General features: G+C 34.0%; 1 long non-coding RNA gene across 1 annotated transcript in view; it reads left to right on the forward strand.

Moving 5' to 3' along the window:
• The window catches only part of LOC309624641, a 118,673-nt gene extending 101,911 nt beyond the window's left edge, over positions 1-16,762 (forward strand). The window contains exon 2 of the long non-coding RNA XR_014242070.1: positions 1,693-16,762. This is a non-coding gene — a long non-coding RNA (uncharacterized lncRNA). The remainder of the gene's footprint in view (positions 1-1,692) is intronic.
• Positions 16,763-20,432: the final 3,670 nt, after the last annotated feature.

Consider the following 20,432-nt stretch of genomic DNA (forward strand, 5'->3'; position numbering starts at 1 on the left):
TGGTCACAAATCAAGCCTTGGTAAATTTAAGAAAACTGAAATCGTATCAAGCATCTTTTCCAACTACATTGCTATGAGACAACATAACAATTACAGGAAAAAATCTGTAAAAAATACAAACACATGGAGGCTAAACAATACAGTACTAAATTACCAAGAGATCATTGAAGAAAACACAGAGGAAATTAAAAAATACCTAGAAAGAAATGACAATGAAAACATTATGACCCAAAACCTATGGGATGCAGCAAAAGCAGTGCTAAGAGGGAAGTTTAGAGCAATACAATCCTACCTCAAGAAACAAGAAACATCTCAAATAAACAACCTAACCTTACACCTAAAGCAATTAGAGAAAGAAGAACAAGAAAACCCCAGTTAGTAGAAGGAAAGAAATCATAACGATCAGATCAGAAATAAATGAAAAAGAAATGAGGGAAATGATAGCAATGATCCATAAAACTAAAAGCTGGTTCTTTAAGAAGATAAACAAAACTGATAAAACATTAGATAGAATCATCAGGAAAAAAAGGGAGAAGACGCAAATCAACAGAATTAGAAATGAAACAGGAGAAGTAACAACTGACATTGCAGAAATACAAAGAATCATGAGGGATTACTATAAGCAACTATATGCTAATAAAATGGACAACATGGAAGAAATGGACAAATCCTTAGAAAAGCACAAACCTGCCAAGACTGAATCAGGAAGAAATAGAAAAAATAAACAGAATAATCACAAGCAATGAAATTGAAACTGTGATTAAAATTCTTCCAACAAACAAAAGCCTAGGACCAGATGGCTTCACAGATGAATTCTAACAAACATTTAGAGAAGAGCTAACACATATCCTTCTCAAACTCTTCCAAAATGTAGTAGAAGGAGGAACACTCCCAAACTCATTCCAGAAGGCCACCATCACCCTGATACCAAAACCAGACAAAGATGTCACAAAAAAGAGAACTACATACCAATATCACTGATGAATATAAATGCAAAAATCCTCATCAAAACTCTAGCAAACAGAATTCAACAGCATGTGAAAAGGATCATACAACATGATCAAGTGGGGTTTATCCCAGGAATGCAAAGATTCTTCAGTATATGCAAAACAATCAATGTGATACACCATATTAACAAACTGAAGGATAAAAACAGTATGATAATCTCAATAGATGCAGAAAAAGCTTTCGAAAAATTTCAACACCCATTTATGATAAAAACTCGCCAGAAAGAAGGCACAGAGGGAACTTACCTCAACATAATAAAGGCAATATATGACAAACCCACAGCCAACATCATTCTTAATGGTGAAAAACTGAAATCATTTTCTCTAAGAGCAGGAACAAGACAAGATTGTCCCACTATTATTCAACATAGTTTTGGAAGTTTTAGCCCCAGCAATCAGAGAAGAAAAAGAAATAAAAGGAATTCAAATCAGAAAAGAAGAAGGAAAGCTGTCATGGTTTGCAGATGACATGATACTATACATAGAGAATCCTAAAGATGCTACCAGAAAACTACTTGAGCTAATCAATGAATTGGGTAAAGTAGCAGGATACAAAATTAATGCACAGAAATCTCTTGCATTCCTATTCACTAATGATGAAAAATATGAAAGAGAAATTAAGGAACCACTCCCATTTACAATTGTAACAAAAAGAATAAAATACCTAGGAACAAACCTACCTAAGGAGATAAAAGACCTATATGCAGAAAACTATAAGACACTGATGAAAGAAATTAAAGATGATACAAACGGATGGAGAGATATACCATGTTCTTGGATTGGAAGAATCAACATTGTGAAAATGACTATACTACCCAAAGCAATCTACAGATTCAATGCAATCCCTATCAAATTACCAATGGCATTTTTCACAGAACTAGAACAAAAAATTTCACAATTTGTTTGGAAACACAAAAGACCCCAAGTAACCAAAGCAATCTTGAGAAAGAAAAACGGAGCTGGAGGAATCAGGCTCCTGGACTTCAAACTATACTACAAGCTACAGTAATCAAGACAGTATGGTGTTGGCACAAAAACAGAAATATTGGTCAATGGAACAGGCCAGAAACCCAGAGATAAACCCATGCACATATGGTCACCTTATTTTTGATAAAGAAGGCAAGAATATACAATGGAGAAAAGACAGTCTCTTCAGTAAGTGGTGGTGGGAAAACTGGACAGCTACATGGAAAATAATGAAATTAGAACACTCCCTAACACCATACACAAAAGTAAACTCAAAATGGATTAAAGACCTAAATGTAAGGCCAGACACTATAAAACTCTTAGAGAAAAACATAGGAAGAACACTCTTTGACATAAATCACAGCAAGATCCTTTTTGACCCACCTCCTAGAGAATTGGAAAGAAAAAGAAAAATAAACAAATGGGGCCGAATGAAACTTAAAAGGTTTTGCACAGCAAAGGAAACCATAAACAAGACAAAAAGACAAGCCTCAGAATGGGAGAAAATATCTGCAAATGAAGTAAATGACAAACGATTAATCTCCAAAATATACAAGTGGCTCATGCAGCTCAATATCCAAAAAAAAAAACAACCCAACCCAAAAATGGCCAGAAGATTTAAATAGACACTTCTCCAAAGAAGACATACAAATTGCCAACAAACACATGAAAGGATGCTCAACATCACTAATCATTAGAGAAATGCAAATCTAAACTATAATGAGGTATCACCTCACACTGGTAAGAATGGCTATCATCAAAAAATCTACAAACAATAAATGCTGGAGAGGGTGTGGAGAAAAGGGAACCCTCTTGCACTGTTGGTGGGAATGTAAATTGATACAGTCACTATGGAGAACAGTATGGAGGTTCCTTGAAAAACTAAAAGTAGAACTACCATATGACCCAGCAATCCCCCTATTGGGCATATACCCTGAGAAAACCATAATTCAAAAAGAGTCATGTACCACAATGTTCACTGTAGCACTATTTACGATAGCCAGGACATGGAAGCTACCTAAGTGTCCATTGACACATGACTGGATAAAAAGATGTGGCACATATATACAATGGAATATTACTCAGCCATAAAAGGAAACGAAATTGAGTTATTTGTAGTGAGACGGATGGACCTAGAGTCTGTCATACAGAGTGAAGTAAGTCAGAAAGAGAAAAACAAATACCACATGCTAACACATATATATGAAATCTAAAAAAACTCTTTTGATAAACGTAAGGGCAGGACAGGAATAAAGATGCAGACATAGATAATGGACTTGAGGATTTGAGGAGGGGGCAGTGTAAGCTGGGACGAACTGAGAGAGTCGCATGGGCATATATACACTACCAAATGTAATATACATAGCTAGTGGGCAGCAGCTGCATCACACAGGGAGATCAGCTCGGTGCTTTGTGACCACCTAGGGGAGTGGGATAGGGAGTGTAGGAGGGAGATGCAAGAGAGAGGGGATATGGGGATATATGTATACATATAGCTGATTCACTTTGTTATACAGCATAAACTAACACAACATTGTAATGCAATTATACTCCAATAAAGACGTTAAAAAAATAAAATAAAATAAATAATTTACTAGTGACAAAAAGAAAAATGAATAGCAGAGATGCCTTCAAAGAAGAAGCAATATTTGAATTGGACCTATAAAGATCAGTAGAAGTTTTTTCAGATGAAATGTAGGAGAACATTCTTGGCAATAACAATAATATAAGCATAATACCATCAACGAAGAGTGTGTGTTCATTTTATAAAATGCATATTGATGAGGATAAAGTGTATGCTGTATGGGTTGTGGTGATACATGAGGTTGGGTTTACCTTACAAAACTTATAAACTATAATCAAATAGGATTACAGATTGTTCCACTAATTATTATACATCAGATTATATTTTATGGGGATGAAAGAAAATGTAAGGATATCAGCTAATTCTACATAGATATTGCTGAGTTTTAGCATTATTAGGTTCAAAAGATGGTAGAGTACGTTAGAAGTATGAGAACCATAATCTATTATTGGACACAGAATCCTTTAAGACTTTAATAAGTTTTTTTTTCTCTGTTGAAAGTTCCCTTTTTCCCTAATTTTTCCTTTCTTGCATTCCATCCTATCGTCTTTAAAATTCTGAATTCATAATGAATATTAAAGTTAAGAAAGGGTTCTTTTTCTTTAATATGTAGCATATTTATTTTTATTCATTTCCAGCCCAACCTCCACTCCTATTATAAGTCCTTGTTTTTATGGTCTGAAATTTAATAATGAGTCTCTTCCAAAGAGCCTTCTTATTTACAAACTTTCATATCTGAATAAATCTTACCCAAAGAAACTAGATTCCTTAAACTAAAATAGTGCTGTGTTTAAGTGGCTTCTCTGCCTGAAATATTAAAATAGGTCAGTAACTATTGACTTAAGACTGGATCACTTTATTTATAGCCAAAGTTCTATATAAATTAGCTCAACACACTACTTCCTTTTAGGTCATTTAACTTTAGTAAAATTATTATTTGTTTTTCCCTTTGTAGTTTCATGATTTTCCAAATTTGTTCCCATCTGTTATATTACCTGTATTACTAGAGTTAGTTACCACTATCTTTAAGTTGTAATTCTTACAACCCTCAAAGCCAACCAATTTTCCTCAGTAGTATCCTTATGAATAAATGATTTCTCAAGGAGTCTACCATATAGTGGTGTTGGTGTAATAAAAAAAACAAACTTGACTCCACATTGAATCTATTCCTTTAGCTCTTTTGTGCTCTGTTGCTTGTGCTTAGTCATGCTGGCTCTGCACCTTTTGTAAAAGATTGTTGTTCATAGCCCAAAATATACAAGATAGCCTATTCTCAAGGCTGTGACCTCTAAAGGTATAACACTTTTCCATTCACATAGAGATAAAAAGTTGCAGAACACCTTTCTTCTCTAGGCAGAAAAGAAAAGGCCACAACTAGAAATAAGAAAATTACAAAATGGAAAAGTTCACTGATAAAGGCAAACATACAATAAAAGTAGGAAATCATTCACACACAAAGCTTGTAGGGAGGTTAAAGACAAAAGTAGTAAAATCATTTGTATCCACAATAAGCAGTTAAGAGATACACAAAACAATTAGATGTAAAATATAATATCAAAAACAGTAATTGTGAGGGAAGGAGAGTACAAATGCTGAGTATCTAAAATGCATTTGAAATTAATATATCAGCAACTTAAAACAAGCATGTATAAATACAGATTCCTATGCAAAAACCTCATGGTAACCACAAAACAAAAATCTATAATAGATATACACACAAAAAAGAAAATGGAATCCAAACGTAACACTAAAGATAGTCATCAAATCACGAGAGAAAAGAACAAAAGAAGAAAGAATGAAAAAAGACCTACAAAAACAAATCCAAAACAATTAACAAAATGGAATAAGAACATACATATGGATAATTAGCTTTAACGTGAATGAAGTAAATGCTCCAACCAAAAGACACAGACTGACTGAATGGATGGATACAAAAACAAGACCAGTATATTTGCTGCCTGCAAGAGGCTCACTTCAGATCTAAATAAAATAAGTGATAATTGTCTTTTTCAGAGGTAGGCAAACTATGGTCCATGGGACTGACATCTGTTTTTGTAAATAAAATTTTATTGGAACACATACACATCTATTCATTTCTGTATGGTCTGTGGCTGATTTCGAAATACAACAGCACAGTTGAATAGATGTGGCAGAAACTATATGGCACATGAACTTAATATATTTTATATCTGGTCCTTCAAGAAAAACTTTCCAAGCACTGGTCTATTGAATTTGGCAATTTGGAGATGATTGCTATTTCAATTATATGGAGAGAACATGATTGAGATTGCAGTATATCTGTCCATTTTGGCTTTTTATAACTATTATTCTACAGAACAGTAAAAATATGATGGACAAAATATTTTATTAAATTCTAATATTTAATATTTTTGCTCATGTTAAATTAGAATCTTCACAATTTTTATTCATGTTCAAGTATCCTATATCTTTCAAACAATGAAAATAAAACAAAATGGTAAAGAAATGAGTTTAGTTTAAGCAAGAACATATTGAATATAAAGCATGCCAAAGATGGATTAATGCAGGGAATCTCAACCTTGTTTACCCGATCAAGAAATTTAAAGACATCAGTATTGAGTCAGACTTAAAATGGTATGATGCAATAGTTTGTGTATAGCTTGAAGGTTAGGGTTTTTGAAACTCTATTCATGCAATTTAAAAGTGCAGCAAGATTGATAAATGTAAATTTAAAGATAGTAAAAAGCAACTAATTATGATAAAAATTAATAACAAAGGAGTTATTGTACTAACATAACTTCAAGTGTGCTTTAATGATTCAATAAATAAATCTATGTGGCAATGGCACAAAAATGGGGGACAGATTGTTGAATATTATAAATAGCTCATAAAGAGACTAAACGAGTGCCCGCCAGAATCTTAGGTAGAGTTCAAGTGTATCAAAATATTGTGTGCCAGGATTTAAAACACTTCAAAATCTCCAAAAAATGAATGTATTTGTCTCATCAAGAGGATCTTCATTAAATAATTATATTATTGTTATACATATATATAGGATTAAATAACTTCATATAATTACTTTTTAAATTAATGGGATAATATCTGGTATATACTTGGAGTTTTTAAGAGTTAATAAATATGCAATGTTTCTCTGTATGTGTTTACATATTACTAGACCCCACAAACTCCTACCCTCTAAAACTCTTCTATTGCTTTGTTCTACAGGCTTAGATATCAAAGCACATTTGTTTTCTAGCTTGCCAACATCCTTCACTAGACCAGTATTTCCTAAAAGCAGCATTTATATGGAGATTATTTGTTTTCCAAGCACATGTCTTATATATATATATATATATATATTTTAAAGCATCATATCTTTTTTCTTCCAGTTTATTGAGACATAATTGACCTACAGCACTGTATAAGTTTAAAGTGTATAACATAATGATTTGACTTACATACCTCGTGAAATGATTACCACAATAAGTTTACTGAACAAATACCACCTCATATAAACACAAAACAAAAGAAAAATTTTTCCTTCTGATGAAAACTCTTAGGATCTACTCTCTTAAAAACTTTCGTATGTAATATACGGGAATGTTAATTATATTAATCATATTATTGTATATTATATCCCTAGTACTTATTTAACTTATAACTGGAAATTTGTACCTTTTGACCACTTTCATCCAATTTCCCCTATATCCAACCCCCACTTCTGGTAACCACAAATCTGATCTCTTTTTCTATGAGCTTATTTGTGTCTTTGTTTGTGTGTTTGTTTTTGAAGTATAATTGACCTACAACACTATGTTAGTTCCTAATGCACAGAATTATATCTTATACATATCATTACATCTTATATATACTAATTTGTTAGATATAACATTATTTCATGTACCACTAAGAAAGAGAAAAAGCTGAATATGAAGCTATGACATAATGCATTCTTATTGATTGCAAAACATTTCCATTTCAGATATGTTTAGTATGGAAATATATGCATTTATAATCAATGAAATATTTGAATTTAAATAAGAATAAAGCACACAAATATTATATTAGCATATTAGGGAACAGATGTGTTCTACCATGAGATAAACACTGAAATGAAAATTGACAGAAAAAATTTTAAATGGTTTGATCTCTAACATTTTGTATCACTCTACATGACTGATTTAGCACACCGTGGCAGCAATTTTCTGAATTGTATGTAGTGACCTGAAAAGTTAATGAATCTGGTAAGGTATTTTCTATCTTTCTCCTTGGATGAGTCATAAATACTTATAGACTCTGATTATTTGTTTTTTGAGGTTTATATGCCACAATGAAGAGGGCTTTTTTATATCCTAGGAACCATTAATTTTTTCTCCAAAAAGATAAAATGATTTCACGTCACTGCTTTTCAAGTTATTTTAATATTGCCTAAAAAATGGGGCAATATAATATAAAGGGAGCTACATATTCAGACATTAAAATAAAATGTCTAAATAGGCTCCATCAGATATGATAGGGAGCTTTTATATGATGATTCAAAATGCATTAACTATTACTTTGGTAACAGAGTGGTATAGTATTAAATTAATGACATGTTCTAAATGCTTTCATTGACCTCATGTACCTCTAAAATGTTCAGTGTCTGCACTTCATAAGTGACTTTGATCTCATCTCTTATTGAACACCATGACAGATGAGAAAAATGGAGATAGTCTCTGACAGTGGAAACAAGCAGCCTGTCATACTTTTACTCTATAGAGCTGGTCACATTTCCAGTATGCTACTTTCTTCCATGAGTGAAAACAATGATTTAATTCCTGGAACTCTAGGAAAGTACTTTGTTGTAACAGGCACAGGAACTGCGTTTGATGTACGAAGTTCTAAGTGGAAGTTCCACCTAAACAATTTGTTAAATGAATAATGTTGAGAATGTCATAAAATTTTTCACTTTGTTTCTTACACATTAAAAAGAATTGAAACTTACAACCTTTTGACATACACGTTGTGCATACCAAATGGAATTCTGTGAAAATATTTCTTCACATTCTAAGTGACACGGGAAGCTAGACGTGGTTGAACTACTATTGTAACTGTTATTGATATATTAGCAGCAGGAGCAGTGGAAAGGTACACAGTTGTTAGCAGGAAGAATAAACTAGATGTAGAAACAGTTGTATTATCCTATTTATTACTTTTTCAAAGCTGAGTTTTGAAGTTTTGTAATAGCTGACATCTGCAATTAATGTAAAATTTTATGGAAATACAAAATAAGGATACCTTAAACAATATTTTATTGCAAAATATTGTCACCAATCTCTGAGCATTTAAACAAAGAGGTAGAATGCTTATTTGACCCAAGTGTTCGATAACGTTTTTATCATTTAGATTGCTCAGGAAGGTCATTAAACTCATTAGTTGCACTTGAGATCTTCAAAGAAATGACTGGTTTACTAAAAATTAAAACCTTTTGAACTTCCTTTTTAAAACAAATGAATTCAGAATAGTCATTGCAGTGATTTAAAGGGAGATTTATGAGAAAGATAGAAATGAGATTTTAAAATGTTTTATATATTTCCCACAGTGAATACTGTCCAGATTTATTTTCATATTATTGTGATAAAATAATCCATAAGAATAAAGTCTTATTGTGGATTTCAAAATGTTTAAAGATAGAGTTAGTGTTATTAAATTTTCTAACTTTTTACTTGAAAAAATTTTTGAAACATACACTGATGTCAGAATCTAGATTTATATATGTATTATTATTTATGGGTCTTTAGAGACCCTCTTATATTGCTCTGTGTCTCATAAATCTTTAGGCAATTGAGTTTCTTCAACAAAAAGCTACATATATTAATCTTCTCACAGAAAATAGACCTGATAAAATTACTCTGTTTGTTTCTTTCTTACTTTTCTCATGAATGTGCTGGCCCTTAAAAAGAATTTCTCTTATTAAAATAATGAAAAAATTTTTTTCAAAGAAAGCAAATATTATTTAAAATGTTTCATTATCACTCATTTATGAAGGTTATTTTCCCTAATTATTTTCAAGAAACATTATTTCAAAAGAGCATTTGGATTAGATTTTATAACTTTCCTGACAGTTCCTAAATCTGTGGTAAAATATATATACTTCCTAAACTCTGAGCCTCCAGACTTAGTAATACATCAGAAGTTAAATAATATAAAAGATAATGGGGTAGATTTCCCAAATCCTTTTATGATGAATATGTGACAAAAAATAGAGCTGTTAACTCTTTGAGAAAATTTGACATTGTCTCTCCTGTCTTTACAATCAAATCCCTGCTATCAGTTGAAACTTTTAAGTTTATATATTCCTTTTTGTAAGTTGAAAAAAGTAGTATCTCACCTTAATTTAACTCTTAGATGCTTGAAAAGTCTAAATTCTTCCTAGAATATTAAAATCATAGATATTGAATTTCTAGAAGATACATATCAAAGAGAATTTGTTGCTGTACCATACCATTTTAGAACCATCAGCTGTAATCTTGGTATCCATGTTTGAAGAAATAAAAGAGAATACCTTATGGTTATTAGGCATGGTTCTCTGGTTTTGTGAATAAAGTAGATAAATCTAGGGCTTTGCCGATCTATCACAATTCCCATGCACTCTTCCACCTTAGGAGGTAAGCTTAATGCCTGTCATTGGTAAGAAGCTATATAAATTATAGTCAAGAGACTCATTCAAAGAGGAAACATTAAGTTACATTGAACTCAGAAGAGAATAAGATTTTATACCTGATAGAGCAAAAGCACACACACACTAACACACACACACACACACACACACACACACACACACACACAGCAGCTGAGGTAATTTAATTATTTCTTATACCATGAATTTTTAAAGACATCATATTTGATAGTGGTCAAACTGTCAACCAGAATGAACCATCATTCTTTGATACATGTTTCTTGAAATAATATATAAAAATTAGGAAATGTCTAGCTACTTAAACTTGTAAAATTTGGATATGTTTAAATAATAAAAATAAAACTTGCACACATAAAAGTGGAAAGCACATGGGTATTTATAGTTATTGGCCACAAATTATTTGATTGTATATTTTGAAGTTATTTTCCTCACAGGGAAATTATTTGCTCTTTAAAAATAGAAAGCAATAGAGAAATTTTTATTGAAATAAAATTCTATGTAAAAATCCATGTCATTTTTTTTTGGTTGAGTTGTTCTAAATTTTCTGTAATATTAAGCCTTCTTATGTACCTTAAAATAAATCTAACAACTACCCAGCTCTCATTTATTATCACACTAGAAATATCAATATTTTTTTCTTATGAGGATGGTATAGTAAAAATGGAAAGAATAAAAATCTCTTAAACTGTATATAATAATCAAGCATTAGAGTGGAAGAAATTTTCACAGTCACAGAATTTTTACTCTGTGATACATTCCCATGTATATTTTAAGTTCAGAACCTTCTCTCAATGAAAGTCAAAATTAAACTACTCTTGAAGCAATCTTGAAGTAATTCCAAAAACAATTCACCAATGTTGTAAATCAAAAACCAAATAACCTTCTAGATTTTGGTTCATAAAATAGCTTTGGAATAAAATGCAACATGTTTAACATTATATTTTAAATTTAAAAAGTATATGGTTTTCAGAAATTCAGAAAAATAGTGATATGTTGTATGAGTGACATGGTAAATAATAAATAAAAGAGCAAAACGGAACCCTCCTACACTGCTGGTGGGAATGTAAGTTGGTGCAGCCAGTTGGAAACAGTATGGAGTTCCCTTAAAAAGCTAAAAATAAAGTTACCACATGATCCAGCAATCCCACTCCTGGGCATATATCTGGAAATGACGAAAACTCTAATTTGAAAACATACATGGACTCCAATGTTCATTGCAGCACTATTTACAATAACCAAGACATGGAAGCAACCTAAATGTCCATCAACAGATGAAGGGAAAAAGATGTGGTATGTACATATATCTAGGGGTTATCATACTAAATGAAGTAAGTCAGACAAAGACAAATATTATATGATATCACTTATATATGGAATCTAAAAAATAATACAAATGAACTTATTACAAAACAGAAACAGACTCACAGACACAGAAAACAAACTAACTTTGGTTACCAAAGGGGAAGGGAGGAGAAGGATGAATTAGGAGTATGGGTTTAACAGATACACACTACTATGTATAAAATAGATAAACAAGAAGGATTTGCTGTATAGCACAGGGAACTATATTCACTATCCTGTAATAACCTGTAATGGAAAAGAATCTAAAAAAGAATATACATGTATATGCATACATGTATAACTGAATTACTTTGCTGTACACCTGAAACTAACACAATAATGTGGATCAACTATAATTAAAAAAATAAAAAAAACAGACTGCTACTAGATATTTTGTGAGTTTTTAAAGTTTGAGCTGAATGACTGTCCAGGCTGAACAGAGTTAATAAATCTTAGCAATGAAGCCTAAAAAAAGTGAATATTTATTTTATAAGCATGTTCTTCAGTATATGTTAAATTTAGTGTAATTTTATAATATGAAAAATTGTATTATCTAATATATAAATAATAACTAATAGTTACCACTATTATGTAATAAGCAGTCTTCTAATATATAAGTGATTTCTTCAATAATACCCTGTAGAATAGGTAATAGAATAATTTACTTATATTTGCAAGTACTATTCAAATCATGACATTCTTTTAAAAAGTTACCTCAAGAAGTATGAATTTGAGATTAAGAACTTTACTAAAAGTCCCTTTTACAAGGATGGCATTTGACAGAGTATTATAAATTTTTCATTGTGAAATAAAATGCACATAGAGAAAATCAGAAAACATTGCAGTACTATTCACAATAGCCATGGAATTAACCTAAATTTCCACTGAGGGATGAATAGTTAAAGAAAATGTGGTACATACATAAATGGAATATTATTCAGCTTTAAAAAAGAAGGAAATCCTGCCATTTGCAACAATATGGATAAAACTAGAGGACATTGTGCTAAGTGAAATGTCAGATATGAAAGACAAATTCTACATTATATCACTTACATGAGGAATCTAAAATAGTCAAACTCATAGAAACAGACAGTAGAATGGTGATTGCCAGAGCTTGGGGGCAGGGAGAAAAGGGGAGGTATTAGTAAAAATGTACAAAGTTTCAGTTACACAAGATGAGTAAGTCCTAGAGATCTACTATACACCATAGTGCCTGCAGTTAACAGTACTGTACTGGATACTAAAAAATTTGCTGAGAGGGTAGACTTTATGTTGATTGTTCTTAGAACAAATAATAATAAAAATGATAATCATAATAATAAGTAAAGAAGTTAGGAGCAAACATTTGGAGGTGATGGATTTGTTTATGGAGTAGATTGTGGTGATGATTTTATGGATACAAACTTATCTCCACATTCATCAAGTGACATACATTAGAATGTACAGCTTTTTGAATGTCAATCCTACTTCAATAAAATGGTTTAAAAAAAAACAATCACAAAACAAAGTTGTGCATTTCAATGTATCCACATTTAGAAAGAAAAGACTGCCAGCATTAACAGTTAGCCACATCAGCTTAAAGGAATGGGATCAATTATGCAGATCTATAAGGTAGATGAAGAAGAGCATTGAAAATATTCATTTTTAATGCTAATGTTTGGAGAGGAAATTAATGCTTGTGAATTTCCTGGTTTATATACCATATGTCTTAGTACATTCAAGCTGCAATCACAAAATACCACAGACTGAGGAGCTTATAAATAGCAGAAGTTTATTGCTCATGTTCTGGAGGCCAGTAGTCTGAGATCAGGGTGCCAGCATGGTAGGATAAGGACTCTCTTCTGGGCTGCAGGCTTCTCTTTGTATCTTTACATGGTGGAATGGACTAGGGATCTCTCTGGTACCTCTTTTATAAGGCACTAACTCCATTCATGGAATGGATGGAATTAGTGTGGGTCAAGAATTCAGGAGATGGTTGGCTGAGTGGTTCTTCTGCTCCATGTGGCATCGGCCCATGACAATCCCTTAGTTGTCTTCTGTTAACAGCTGAACTGGAAAATGCATGAACACCTCATTTACACATCTGGTCTCTCAGAACTCTCTCTGTCGACGTGTTGTCTCAGCATTTGCCTTCAAGGTTTAAAAACCTCCCAAAGGTTCCACCTAGTAATATCATCTAGGGCATTAGGATTTTAACATATTAATTTGGGGGGGACACAAACACTCAGAAATAACATCATGCTAATCAACTAAAATAGCAATGCCAAAACTCTCACCATCCCAACCTTTACTAAGGGTAAATCATTTTGACTTGATTCAATCTTTAATTTGATATAGATATTTTAATTCTCAAGTTGAATTTCTACATACTAATCATATTATTAACGTTTACTTTTCAAAAGTTCCCCAGTGATCACTCTGTAAAGGATTGAAATCTTTAAAATAATGTCTTCCAATATACATACCTATTTATGTAGATTCTCTTCAACTTATCTTAATAATGCTTTATTGTTTTCTCTGAGAAAGTGTTGCGCATCCTTTATTTAGTTTTATTATATTATTTTTTTAACATCTTTATTGGAGTATAATTGCTTTACAATGGTGTGTTAGTTTCTGTTTTATAACAAAGTGAATCAGCTATACATATACATATATCCCTATATCTCCTCCCTCTTGCGTCTCCCTCCCACCCTCCCTATCCCACCCCTCTAGGTGGTCACAAAGCACCGAGCTTATCTTCCTGTGCTATGTCACTGCTTCCCACTAGCTATCTATTTTAATTTGGTAGTGTATATATGTCCATGCCACTCTCTCACTTCGTCCCAGCTTAACCTTCCCACTCCCCGTGTCCTCAAGTCCATTCTCTACATCTGCGTCTTTTTTTCTGTCCTGCCCCTAGGTTATTCACAACCATTTTTTTTTTTTTTTAGATTCCATATATATGTGTTAGCATATGGTATTTGTTTTTCTCTTTCTGTCTTACTTCACTCTGTATGACAGACTCTAGGTCCATCCACCTCACTACAAATAACTCAATTTCGTTTCCTTTTATGGCTGAGTAATATTCCATTGTATGTATGTGCCACATCTTCTTTATCCATTCATCTGTCGATGGACACTTAGGTTGCTTCCATGTCTGGGCTATTGTAAATAGTGCTGCAATGAACATTGTGGTACATGACTCTTTTTGTATTATGGCTTTCTCAGGGTATATGCCCAGTAGTGGGATTGCTGGGTCATATGGTAGTCTTAATTTTAGTTTTTTAAGGAACCTCCATACTGTTCTCCATAGTGACTGTATCCATTTACATTCCCACCAACAGTGCAAGAGAGTTCCCTTTTCTCCACACCCTCTCCAGCATTACTGTCAGTAGATTTTTTGATGGTAGCCATTCTGATGGGTGTGAGGTGATACCTCACTGTAGTTTTGATTTGCATTTTTCTAATAATTAGTGATGTTGAGCATCCTTTCATGTATTTTCTGCCTAGAGAAGTTCCTTTAGTATTTGTTGTAAAACTGGTTTGGTGGTGCTGAATTCTCTTAGCTTTTGCTTGTCTGTAAATGTTTTAATTTCTCTGTCAAATCCGAATGAGATCCTTGCTGGGTAGAGTAATCTTGCTTGTAGTTTTTTCCCTTTCATCACATTAAATATGTCCTGCTACTCCCTTCTGGCTTGCAGAGTTTCTGCTGAAATATCAGCTGTTAACCTTATGGACATTCCCTTGTATGTTATTTGTTGCTTTTCCCTTGCTGCTTTTAATATTTTTTCTTTGTATTTAATTTTTGGATAGTTTGATTAATATGCATCTTGGCATGTTTCTTCTTGGATTTATCCTGTATCGGACTCTCTGCGCTTCCTGGACTTGATTGACTATTTCCTTTCCCATGTTAGGGAAGTTTTCAACTATAATCTTTCCAAATATTTTCTCAGTCCCTTTCTTTTTCTCTTCTTCTTCTGGGACCCCTATAATTCAAATGTTCATTCGTTTAATGTTGTCCCAGAGGTCTCTGAGACTGTCCTCAATTCTTTTCATTCTTTTTTCTTTATTCTGCTCTGTGCTAGTTATTTCCAGTATTTTATCTTCCAGGTCTCTTATCCGTTCTTCTGCCTCAGTTATTCTGCTATTGATTCCTTCTAGAGAATTTTTAATTTCATTTATTGTGTTGTTCATCATTGTTTGTTTGCTTTTTAGTTCTAGGTCCTTGTTAAACGTTTCTTGTATTTTATCCATTCTATTTCCAAAATTTTGGATCATCTTTACTATCATTATTCTGAATTCTTTTTCAGGTAGACTGCTTATTTCCTCTTCATTTGTTTGGTGTGTTGGGTTTTTACCTTGTTCCTTCATCTTCTGTGTATATCTCTGTCTTCTCATTTTGCTTAACTTACTGTGTTTGGAGTCACCTTTTCACAGGCTGCAGGTTTGTAGTTCCCATTGTTTCTGGTGTCTGCCCCCAGTGGCTAAAGTTGGTTCAGTGGGTCGTGCAGGCTTCCTGGTGGAGGGGACTGGTGCCTGTCTTCTGCTGGATGAGGCTGGATCTTGTCTTTCTGGTGGGTAGGACTGCATCCGGTGGTGTGTTTTGGGCTGTCTGTGACCTTATTATGATTTTAGGCAGCCTCTCTGTTAATGGGTGGGGTTGTGTTCCTGTCTTGCTAGTTGTTTTGCATGGGGTGTCCAGCACTGTAGCGTGCTGGTCATTGAGTGGAGCTTGGTCTTAGCATTGAGATGGAGATCTCTGGGAGAGCTTTTGCCTTTTGATATTACATGGGACCGGGAGGTCTCTGGTGGACCAATGTCCTGAACTCAGCTCTCCTACCTCTGAGGCACAGGCTGACAACCAGCCGGGGCACCAAGACCCTGCCAGCCACACAGCTCAGAAGAAAAGGGAGAAAAAAAGAAAGAAAGAAAGAAAGAAAAAAATAAACTTAGTTATTAAAATAAAAAAAAAATTTAATTATTAAAAACAAAAAAATTAAAAAGTAAAGAAAAAAGAAAGAAAAAAGAAGAGCACAACCAAACAAAAAACAAATCCACCAATGACAACAAGTGTTAAAAACTATACTAAAGAAAAACAACAACAACATAAAAAGGAACAGACAGAACCATAGGACAAATGGTAAAAGCAAAGCTATACAGATAAAATCACACAAAGAAGCATACACATACACACACAAAGAGAAAAAGGAAAAACAAACAAACAAACTATATATATATATATATATATATATATATATATATAAAAGGAAGAGAGCAACCAAATCAGTAAACAAATCTACCAATGATAATAAACTCTAAATACTAAACTAAGATAAACAGAAAACAAATTAGATGCACAAAGCAAACCCCAAGTCTACAGATGCTCCAAAAGTCCACCGCCTCAATTTTGGGATGATTCGTTGTCTATTCAGCTATTCCAGAGATGCAGGGCACATCAAGTTGATTGTGTAGATTTAATTCACTGCTCCTGAGGCTCCTGGGAGAGATTTCCCTTTCTCTATTTGCACAGCTCCTGGGATTCAGGTTTGGATTTGGCCCCGGCATCTGTATTCTGGGGCTCTGGCTCACTCAGGCCAGGGGAGGGAGGGGTAAGAAATGAGGGGCGAGCCTGCAGTGGTAGAGGCCAGCATGATGTTGCACCAGCCTGGGGCACACCATGTGCTCTCCTGGGGAAGTTGTCCCTGGATCACGTGACCCTGGCAGTGGCAGGCTGCACAGGCTCCCAGGAGGGGAGGTGTGGATAGTGACCTGTGCTTGCACACAGGGTTCTTGGTGGCTGCAGCAGCAGCCTTAGCTTCTCATGGCCGTCTCTGTTGTCCACGCTGATAGCCGTGGCTTGCGCCTGCCTCTGAAGCTGGTTTAGGTGGTGTTCTGAATCCCCTCTCCTCGCGCACCCCAAAACAATGGTCTCTCACCTCTTAGGCAGTTCCATACATTTTCCTGGACTCCCTCCCGGCTAGCTGTGGAGCAATAGTGCCCTTCAGGCTGTGTTCAAGCAGCCAACCCCAGTCCTCTCCCTGGGATCTGACCTCCGAAGCCGGAGCCTCAGCTCCCAGCCCCCACCCGCCCTGGCAGGTGAGCAGACAAGCTTCTCAGGCTGGTGAGTGCTGGTCAGCACCGATCCTCTGTGCAGGAATCTCTCCGCTTTGCCCTCTGCACCCCTGTTGCTGCACTTTCCTCCGAGGCTCCAATGCTTCCCCCCCACCACCCCCTGTCTCCACCAGTGAAGGGGCTTCCTAGCGTGTGGAAACTTTTCCTCCTTCACAGCTCCCTCCCAGAGGGGCAGGTCCCATCCCTATTCTTTTGTCTCTGTTTTTTCTTTTTTCTTTTGCCCTACCCAGGTACGTGGGGTGTTTCTTGCCTTTTGGGAAGTCTGAGGTCTTCTGCCAGCAATCAGTAGGTGTTCTGTAGGAGCTGTTCCACATGTAGATGTATTTTTGATGTAGTTGTGGGGAGGAAGGTGATCTCCACATCTTACTCCTCTGCCATCTTGAAGTTCTCCTCTATTTTGATATTTCGAAGGTATTGTAAGTAGTCTCTTTTATTAAACATTATTTTTCTGAAGGTTTGACTTTTTATAGGTAATTTTGATTTTGTATTATAGTTTTGCAATATGTTAGCTTTGGGGAAACTGGGGCAAAGATTCCTGGAATCTTACTTTATTATTTCCTACAACATGGATGAATTTAAAGTTTTTCCATGTATTAGGTCACAAACAAACTTTTTAAAAAGTCAGTTCCGTTCATACAAGTTCAAGACACAAACTATTAATAAATAATTATAAATAGATAATAAAAGAGGAAATATGAGAAATTTTAAAAGCCTTCTAACTAAAAATGTGGTTAAATTCACAATATCGTCTTGAATACAGTTGTTTTTAAACAATGTTAGCACACTAGGTATTAAAATGTTGGGAAATAATTTTTGCAGAAGAAAATTAATATTTTTAAATACTTATATTAGAAATGATGGCAGATAAATTATAAGGTTAATGTACAATGAATAACAGCAGTAAAAAGGCATGAAAAGACAAAGAAATAGCACAAAGTAAAAATCAAAAGTAGCTTATGTAAAAGAATAATGAAACAAAGTAATTTATGATAATGTTAATGGACACAAAGTAAAAAACACAAGTAATGATATGAAAAGTTTAAGCAGAACATGACAACAGACAAAGTTGTTTATAGAGGATAATTCTATGAATAACTTTATTCCAATGAATTTGTAAACTTGTTCATTTAGCCATAAATCTAAAACAATTCATGATGCCTACTCTTACCAGATGTATGTATTGTAACAGATATGTAGCCAGCCAGTAAATAAATAGATAGTAGGTAGGTAGGTAGATAGGTAGGTAGGTAGTTGATAATAGAACTTGTAGTCTGCAGTTTTTTGTTAGTTCAGGATCATGATTAGTGTTGTTCAGATCTCTGTGTTCATTGATTTTTTTCTTCAGTTCCAATTGTTCCATCAATTGCTATTAGTGGTGTGTTAAATCCTCAACTATTGTTATGGAACTGCCTATTTCTCCATTTAATTCTTTTAGTATTTGCTTCTTTTTCATGCTCTGTTTTTAGGTGTACACACATTAATTCTTATTATTTCTTCCTGATGTATTGATCCTTTCTCATTATGTCATTTTTATTTTTTATATCTATGGTAACACACTTTTCCAGTCTCATTTATAGTAATATACCTACTCTCTCCTTCTTAGGTTTACAGTTTGCATTACTTATCTTTTTTCCATCCATTCACCGTCTAACTATCTGTGTCTTTATATGTAAACATAGTTGTTTGTAGACTGCATAATAGTTTAATCTTATTATTTTATCCAATCTAAGAATCTTTAACTTGTACTTACAATTTTTGTCAATTAACATAAAAATAACCATTGATATGGTTGGGTTTAGGCATACAGTTGTAATATTTGTTTTATATTCCTCTTCTCTGATCCGTTCTATTAATTTACTTTTTAATTCCAAAGTAATCTTAATATTAGTGCTAAAAGTTACAACCATATAAAGCTAAATGGTAACTTCAGGCATTAAAAAGTAGGTTTTTACTTCTTTACAGTTTTATTGAAGTCGATGTTGTAATATTTCACACAAAATGTACATTTATCACCTTATATCTATTTTGCTCATGTATACATGTGTATAAACTCCCTATGTCATTGTATTTTTTAAACAACTGTAAGTTAAAAATTTTATGAAAATGTTTTTATCTTTTATTCATGAAGGATATCGTCACTAATACAGAACTCATCATTGATATTTAACCCCTCTTTAGCACTTTAATATACTGTAATCTAGAGTTCATCATTTCTGTTTTTGTTTTTTTTTTTTTTTTGCTGCGTTGGGTCTTCGTTGCTGTGAGTGGGGGCTACTCTTCATTGAGGTACACGGGCTTCTCATTGCAGTGTCTTCTCTTGTTGTGGAGCACAGGCTCTAGGCATGTGGGCTTCAGTAGTTGAAGCACGTGGGCTCAGTAGTTGCAGCACGCGGGCCCTAGAACACACGGGCTTCAGTAGTTGAAGCACATGTGCTCAGTAGTTGCGGCACACGGGCCCTAGAACGTGCAGGCTTCAGTAGTTGTGGCTCATGGGCTCAGTAGTTGTGGTGCATGGGCTTGCTCCGCAGCATGTGGGATCTTCCCAGACCAGAGGTTGAACCCGTGTCGGTGCATTGGCAAGAGGATTCTTAACCACTGTACCACCAGGAAGTCCGAGTTCATCATTTCTGATGAGAAGTCAGTGTTTTTTAAATTGTTCTCATTCTTTATGCAATGTATTCCTCCTTCCATATACTTTCAAGGTTTTATCTTTATAATTCTTAAGCAATTTTGACTATGACAACGGTGTGTGTGTTTATTCAGG

The sequence above is a fragment of the Balaenoptera borealis genome, assembly GCF_965194805.1.
Source record: "Balaenoptera borealis genome assembly, chromosome: 2".
Lineage (NCBI taxonomy): Eukaryota > Metazoa > Chordata > Mammalia > Artiodactyla > Balaenopteridae > Balaenoptera > Balaenoptera borealis.